The following is a 7,741-nucleotide window of genomic DNA, read 5'->3' as shown; positions in this document are numbered from 1 at the left end:
TTCAACTATTAGTTTTCCCTGAGGCATAATCTATTCTGAGAAACTCTGAGTACTTTACAGTTCACAAAGTTTTCTTGGACACTGCTTTTAGGATTTCACTGATAGAAGAATATCAGGTCGTATATCTTCTGAGTGTGCCCACAGATGCCCTATAGAAAGAAAATAGCGTACCCCAATTTTATGTTATTGGCTAACAAATATAAATTTCCTTTAATTCGGGTTTAGATATTATTTCTTTCAAGGAAAAAAAGTCACTAAGAAGGAATACTGAAAATATAGTTTTTAAATATAAATATAGCTGTAAATTTATCACTCCCTTTAACATAAATGTGGGCATATTTTCAAACTAATATTAGAATCTGGCAAGACTCAATATCAAAAAGAGAGTCCATTTCTTTGACTTTCCTGCTCATATCTTTTTAATCTACATCTTTTACTTTTAGCATCCATTTCCATAATCCCCACTTAACATTGATCTGAGATGTCTGATCCTTTCTTTTTATATAATAAAGAAGACTTAATATAACCAACTTCACTCTTGCTGATAGAGTGAGGTTCTCACTAATTGGGCTCACCTAAACTTTTAACAATCTACTTGGAGAAAATTTAATTGATAATTAAGAGCAATTCAGATCATCACCCCAAAGGACTTTTAAAAAATACATGAAAAGCATATGGCTCTTTGCTTGGATTAAAAGAAAGACAAAAAGAGATTTTTTTTTTTTAAATTAGGTACAGAATTAGGTAGAAAGACAATCTTGATTACTTAAATCAAAGCTTACTGTGTTACCGAGATGAATGAAATCTATTACATGAAGGCCTCTTTCATGGTTAAATTAGCTTTTACACACTAATACTGATCATGCCACCTGCAGGAACAACATTACATGTGATTATTATTGTTTACCCAAACACTTAGTGCAAATACCACAGACTGTCCCCCTTAGAGGAAGGCCAATTAGACCCTCCTTGTTTTCCAACAGTAAATATACAACACACAACCAGGCACCTAAGCGAATAGATAAGTGATCCTTACCCTTCATATACTCTACTCCTCAAAGGGACTTATAGCAGTATCATTTGTCTCTTTGTAAACTTACTGCATTCTTCAGTTCACAAAACTACATGTAAAATATTATGTGTGTGTATTTATATTCACTTTCTTGAAAGAGGGTCTGAAGCTTTCACCAGATTCTCCAAGGAGTTGATGACCACAGATGTTGAAGAATCACTTCCCTCTGTGAGCACGTACCAGGAGTGGGTCAGAAGAGCGATACAGCTGCATCATGTTGGCCAGAACACAGTGGAAGTCCTTTTCCCTAAACTGTTGCTCCTCAGATTTTATAAATCACTGAAATTTTTAAAGCAGCATGTCCAAAATGGAGTCTAAGATTCCAAATTTCTAACGAGCTCCCATGGGTTACTAATGCTATTCGTCTGTGGATGGCACTTTGAGTAGCAAGGTCTGTGCTTTGTGTCACATACCCCCTTATTCAGTCATAGGCTAATCAAAGGCAAACACTTACTGGGCATGTGTTTATGCTTTATTGTGCTGGTGTTGTAGTAATAGAGAAGACATATAATCTTTGCATGAAAATGTTCACAATCTAAGTGCAAATTTAAGTGAAATGAACATAAATCAGCAATTTATATCAGATTGGATATAATTAAGCATGAAATTTTGTGGTGTAAATTGTACGTTCTTAAGGGTCTAAATTAAAGGAAAGAAGAGCATAACTTCTAGAGAGAAGAGTTAATGGGAGAGAGGTAGAATTTGATCTTGAACTTGAAGTTACATACAACTTATGGTCAGGAAAAGAAAGACAGTTCAAAGGAGACCAATAACTAGCTCCAGAAGTGAATTTGGGACAGTGAGAAGAGTAACCTAATTCAATTTAGTTTGGAGATGGAGTAGAACAGAAAGCTAGCTAATAAGAATAAAGTATTTAGGACTCGCTATAATTATGTACATTATTTCTCACATAAAAGTTGAGCCACATTGCGTAATATCTAGTTAATTTTTAACATATCAGTTCATGTGGAAAAGAATAAGGCAGTTTTTCAATTATGCATGTAATAGCCATGGCCCATTTGAAAGACGAAAGATAAAGCATTAACAATACAATCATATAGGGCATGATGACCTTGCTGTTGTCAACTACAGTAACTGTCTCCATTCATTGCTTTGCTTTATTTTACTCACACTATTTTCTAAAATGTGTCAGAAACATTTCAGAGAAATAAATTGTGAGCTCTACAACATTAATTTGCACAGACCTTTCTATTCAAAGGTTTAAAAATAATTTGGGGAGCTTATGAAAACTTTCACAAGAAGAGTTTGCATTCATGATTTCCTAAAGTGAGTGTGATACAGGGAATGAACACATCTTGGTTCTAGGCTTGCTTTTCCACTAAGTGGCTCATATTTCTTAAGCTGTAAAATAAACAGGCTGAATAGGTGGTCCCTGAGATACTATAAAAATCTAAAACCATGAGATGGTATCACTTAATGGTGTTTCTAATATTTTAAAGCATTATTGATGGGCTGTTCATACCAAAAACAGACACCAGAGGGTCTGCCGAGTAAACAAGGTAAAATTTCTATTTTTTTCCATCTCTACAACACAGCCAAGAAGAACATCCATGAATGAAAAATTCTAAGAAGAGTTTCCAGGAGTGGTGAGATCTCTGCTTCCACTCAAAAGGAGAAAATATATATATATATCAGGTCATGAGTAGACTTCAGATAAATGCCTGATTGCTTTCACAGGAAATCCAAATCTGGCAAGGTTCTAGATTATTTTGCTCACCATGTGTGGCTGTGTATACATGAGTTGCATTAGACGCAAAGGTGACCTTCCTGTCTAGGTGTGTCTAAGTGTGTCCCCTGCTTAAAACTAGGAACCAGAATTATCTCTCCAGTCTACAAAGTGTCTCACATAGAGGATGTTTTCCCAGGTAGCTCTCCTTAAACACAACCTCATCATCACCAATGATGACCCATCAATTGGTAAGGATGAGAAATACAGATTTTGGTGATTTTGAAAGATAGGTTTAGTAGCACAAGGCTTTGCTGTTTCTCACTAGTGGACCTAGAAAAATCAGGAGACAGCACATGCCAGTGGGCTCCTGAGCAAAATAAGGGAGAAATCCAAAATGTATAGGAATGTATCCACATGTGGGGAAATCCTGGACGCAGAAATTAAGGTCACTCACCTTATTTTTGCCAGCCTCAGATTTGCATCCATCTCTGAATGGAGGGGATGAAAGTAATCAAGTGTCTTTGCACAGATGTGTAGAATAAGTGCAAAGAAATATGCAGCTAAGGAATACAGGACTGTCAGGCACCTAGTTCTGCAGCCTGTGGGAAGATGGATTTTTTTTTTTTTTTACCAGAATCTCTGTTGTGCTATTAATTAACCTTTGTTAGGGTTGGCTTCGTATTCATTTGGGTTCAGGAGAAAGGAATGTACTCATGGGTGGCTTGCGCTTTGTAATCTGTTTACCGTTTTTATTGCTATTTCAAAGAACATTATGCAAAACGGAACTATAAAAAAAGCAAGATCCAAGAGGGTGGATCTGTTGCCCTGAGATTCTGCCCAGAACAGTCCAGCACCTGGCCACAAGCCAATTGACGTCAGCTATAATATTTGACCTCACTGGGAGCCCGGCCAGTGAAAAAAACTGTCAGATAAGCTCCAGAATTTACTAAGAATTTGGTCAGAGAAGTGTTCTCTGGGCAAGAGCTGTTTCTCCTCTTCCTCTGCATCCCACAGAGATGATCTGAGCCCAGAGCCTGCTTTGATGTCAGTAAGAACTTGGCAACCTGATCAGTTTCATGGGGAGCAGAATAAGACAAGCAAGAAGCATAGCGAGGAGCCCCTGCCAACTACGAAAATTTCTAAAACGTAACTGAAGCACACACAGAGATGCAATACACAGCACTCACACAATTTGCAGATGAGAAATGAGATCAATATAATATCAGTATCTTTGCCTCTTCCAATGCACAGATTCCATCTATTCTATAGCAGAATATGATTGGAAATGAATCCATTCTGCTTCACCAAAAAAAGAGAAAATAATTCTTACTTCAGGTAGACAGAGTGAAGGAGGAGTAAGAAAAAAAGGTGTTGTAAACCCATTAGGAATGCAGTGCCTGCTTTCATTCTTATTTAATATTTCTTAAAGCTATAAAATTGTATTACATTAATGAAACGTACAGGCCAAATTGTAACTGCAGCTAATGTGGTTACCTCTCACTGTGCAAGAACGCACTCAGAAAAGCTGCTGACCCATCACATGCCTTTCAGCCCAGCTTTTCATGACCCTGGGTGGTTTAGGAACACTGTACGTGTCACAAGGTGACTGGGGCCCCACTGTCTACAGAGAGTTCTTCAGTTGCACAGGAATGGCCCAGCCTCAGGCTTTAATGTTAATGTAGCGAGGCCTTGTTTAGAACCAGCCTCATAAGCACTAATTTGTTAAACAGAAATTAGGAATATCCATTTCATGTCTCTTTCAGCTGGGTCCCCCCTGTCCCTACCTCTCCCACAAAAGACACAGCCACTTCTATGGCACAGTAAAAGGATAAAATCATTGCAAATGGAAGTTTACAATGAGGCAAGGGGGAAACGCTGAGGGTCTTAAGTATCAGGCAGAAAGTAAACACTACCCTGGAGAAAGTGATTTTTTCGCTGAAAGAAGTGGAAAGTGGCATTTTGAAAAGATTAACAGGAAATCTGCATGGAAGATTGCTTCAGAAAGAGGAGGGAATGAGAGACCAGTTTTGAAGCAATTACCCTAGACGGATAGGTGAGGTGGTAAGGATCTGCAGGAGGTAAAAGCAGTGAGAATGGAAATGAGGTCAGCATTCAAAGGATGTTGTGTGAAGACTTACTGATGATAGTAACAGCTAACAGGAATGTGGCACTTACTATACTTCTAAGTATTTTATGCACATTATGCAGATTTAATTCTCTTACATCTGTGACATAAACGCTGTTAGAATGAAAGACAGGTACGGAAGGCTGAAGAAACCTGCCACCATCACACAGGTAGTTAGCAATGGAGATGAGAGCTGAACCCAGGTAGTCTAAGTCCACTGTCCCTGATGTTAACCCCTGTACCACACACACTTTACTGCCCTTCTTGGTAGTCACCCCCATGTGCTCTTTTAAGCTTTATGTGGTGGCATGAATAGGCAATATCAATTATTTCACAGAAAGTTGAGTGTTGAAGGGCAACATTTATCCTTACTATGGTAAAGCACTTGGCTCCCAGTTAGTGTATCATTCCCCCTGGAGAAATGCAGGGTAGAACAAGCACTTCCTGACTTTCTCATTTAATGGAGAAACCAATGTTTGCAGAGAATTGCTGATTTTCCAGAAGAGCCAGCTCCTTCTCCAGAGTTGAGAAATACTGACCACTTCCAAGACACTTTCTTTTCATCTGCACCCCTGCAGATGGTAAAGAGGAAATATCCACCAAAGACAAATTAAACATTTTATTTACTTGTGATGTGGCAGGTTCCCTGGAACCAGGACCGAATCATAATAGTTTACCCCTAAGGAATCCATTTCTATTCTTGCCCGATACTTGCATCCTAAAAACACTGTTATTAAGTTGATTTGTTAACTTCTATTTTATTTTTCATACAAAAAAATGAACAAACAAAGAAGCCTAAAGCAAAATTCCCCCTCTCTTTTGATAAGTGACTCTGGTCCATTGTGGTTTGCTGAGTATCTGGTTAAGTCTATAAGAAAGGCAGAAAAACCTGGGAATGAAATCACCAAAACCCCTAATTCATTCACTTTGGATGTTCCATGAAATTGGTGAATTTATAATATATTCCATTTCTGTCTTAACCTGGTTGGGATTTACTTGCAACCCAAAGAGCTAATTAATTCAGACTGGCTTACTGACATGACTCTCTTGACCTGACCCACATTTGCAAGAAGAGATTCTGACATATCTCATTCAGGTCAACAAGAACCTAGTGCCCTAGGTGCCCTCGTGCATTCTTGGGCCCAAAGCTTCGTCTATAGGGTAAAAATTCAGAACATGAAGACAGAGCTGTTCAGAGGCAGCCCTCACATAGTGAAGATACCGATGGGTGTGGCTTAAGAGCAGAGCAGAGTTCATTACTAAGGAAATGAAGTCATTCTTGGTTAATGAAGAGGCACATCAGGAACATAAAAGTTGTCCAGCTTTGGGACCCATGAAAAGCCAAGGGGCATGAACAAGTAGGGAAAGAGCAGTTTAGGCTTACTACTACTCAAAGCACATTTGCATAGTCTCTGCCCTCAAGGAGCATTTAACCCAGTTGAATTGGGGCAGAAAGGAATTTTTAAGAGTTACCTAGCCCTTCCCTCAGACTGTAGGCAGAGCTACTTATTCTGTTATACAGAGAAACCCTTTTTACCTCAGCACTGGGTAAGATCACTTCCACAGAGGAAAGATGAAAATGACACATATGTGTGTGTGTGTAAATGCACATACACCGGTGCTTAAATGTAAATACCCCTCACCTCTTCCAGAATAAATTTAAGTGGTTTACGAGGATATATAAAATATAAACACGATGATGTCACAGTTATCCTGTTAGAGTCTAGAGTTGAACTACCTGGGTTCATATCCTAGCTCTACCCTGACCTCGGATCTTAGAAAGTGACTTACTCTCTCTGCATCAGTTTCCTCATCAGTATAATGAAGATAATAATAGTCATTATTAATAACTAGTACTGATACTAGTACTTATTATAGCAGCTATGACATAGGGTTTTCCTCATTTTAATTAAGATAACCCATATAAGACACTTAGTACAGTGATTGGTACTTAGACTCTGCCCTCCACATGTTTGTTTTTACTATCAAGAGCCTATCTTTAAAAAAATGTCAATTCCACCCCCCCAATAGCTAGAGGAAATATTAATATGCACAGCCCTTTTGTTCCCTTATATATAAAAAAGGGGACAATTATTACTAGTATTTTGGAAGAATTAAATTAGTGCTACATATTGAGCTCTTAGCATATATCCTTGCAGATAGTAAGCACACAATAAATGGAAGTTGTTATTATTATAAACATTATTATTGTTATTATTATAAAATGGTACAATTTAAAAGCGGAGGTAAAAAATAAAGAATAATATGGATGGAGACATAAAACTAAGCTTGGAAATGTGCCGAAATGTATTTACAGTGTCTGCATATGAGTATACCATAAAACTGGATCTAAGTTTTCTGTTGTCACCATAAAAATGGGATTTACACAATCACTGTGTAAATCACAATTGTATTTATTCAACAAGAAGTAATCATTACAGAAGGTGGAAGCACCCTGGTTACTAAGACTTGGGAGTCATTTCTCTGAGGGGCCCTCATAAAGAGTAGACTGTGTAGAGCAGAACACACTTATCTTGACAGCATCCTTCCCATAGACATTTTCTTGTGCAGTGTGATAGCATCACACCAAAGCATAATTCAGCAAAATAATTCTATAGGGACAGAGGGTCGTGGCAATGGGCCATGCTTCAAGTACCTAGCTCCTTTTAAATCCTATTTAATCCCAAGGGAAACTGGATAATCTGGAAGAATTTATTCATAATGAGCTTCACATTCTATAGGCAAGCCTTCCTAAGTAGTGTCTTCCTCAATTGAACTTTTAATTACCATTGAGCAATAAGATTAAATAGGCAGACAGAGAGTGAGAGAGAGAGAGGAAGTAGTATTTTACAAC

This window comes from Lutra lutra, chromosome 7 (assembly GCF_902655055.1).
Source record: "Lutra lutra chromosome 7, mLutLut1.2, whole genome shotgun sequence".
NCBI lineage: Eukaryota > Metazoa > Chordata > Mammalia > Carnivora > Mustelidae > Lutra > Lutra lutra.
The sequence above is the reverse complement of the archived record's forward strand: the minus strand, read 5'-3'. Positions refer to the sequence as shown.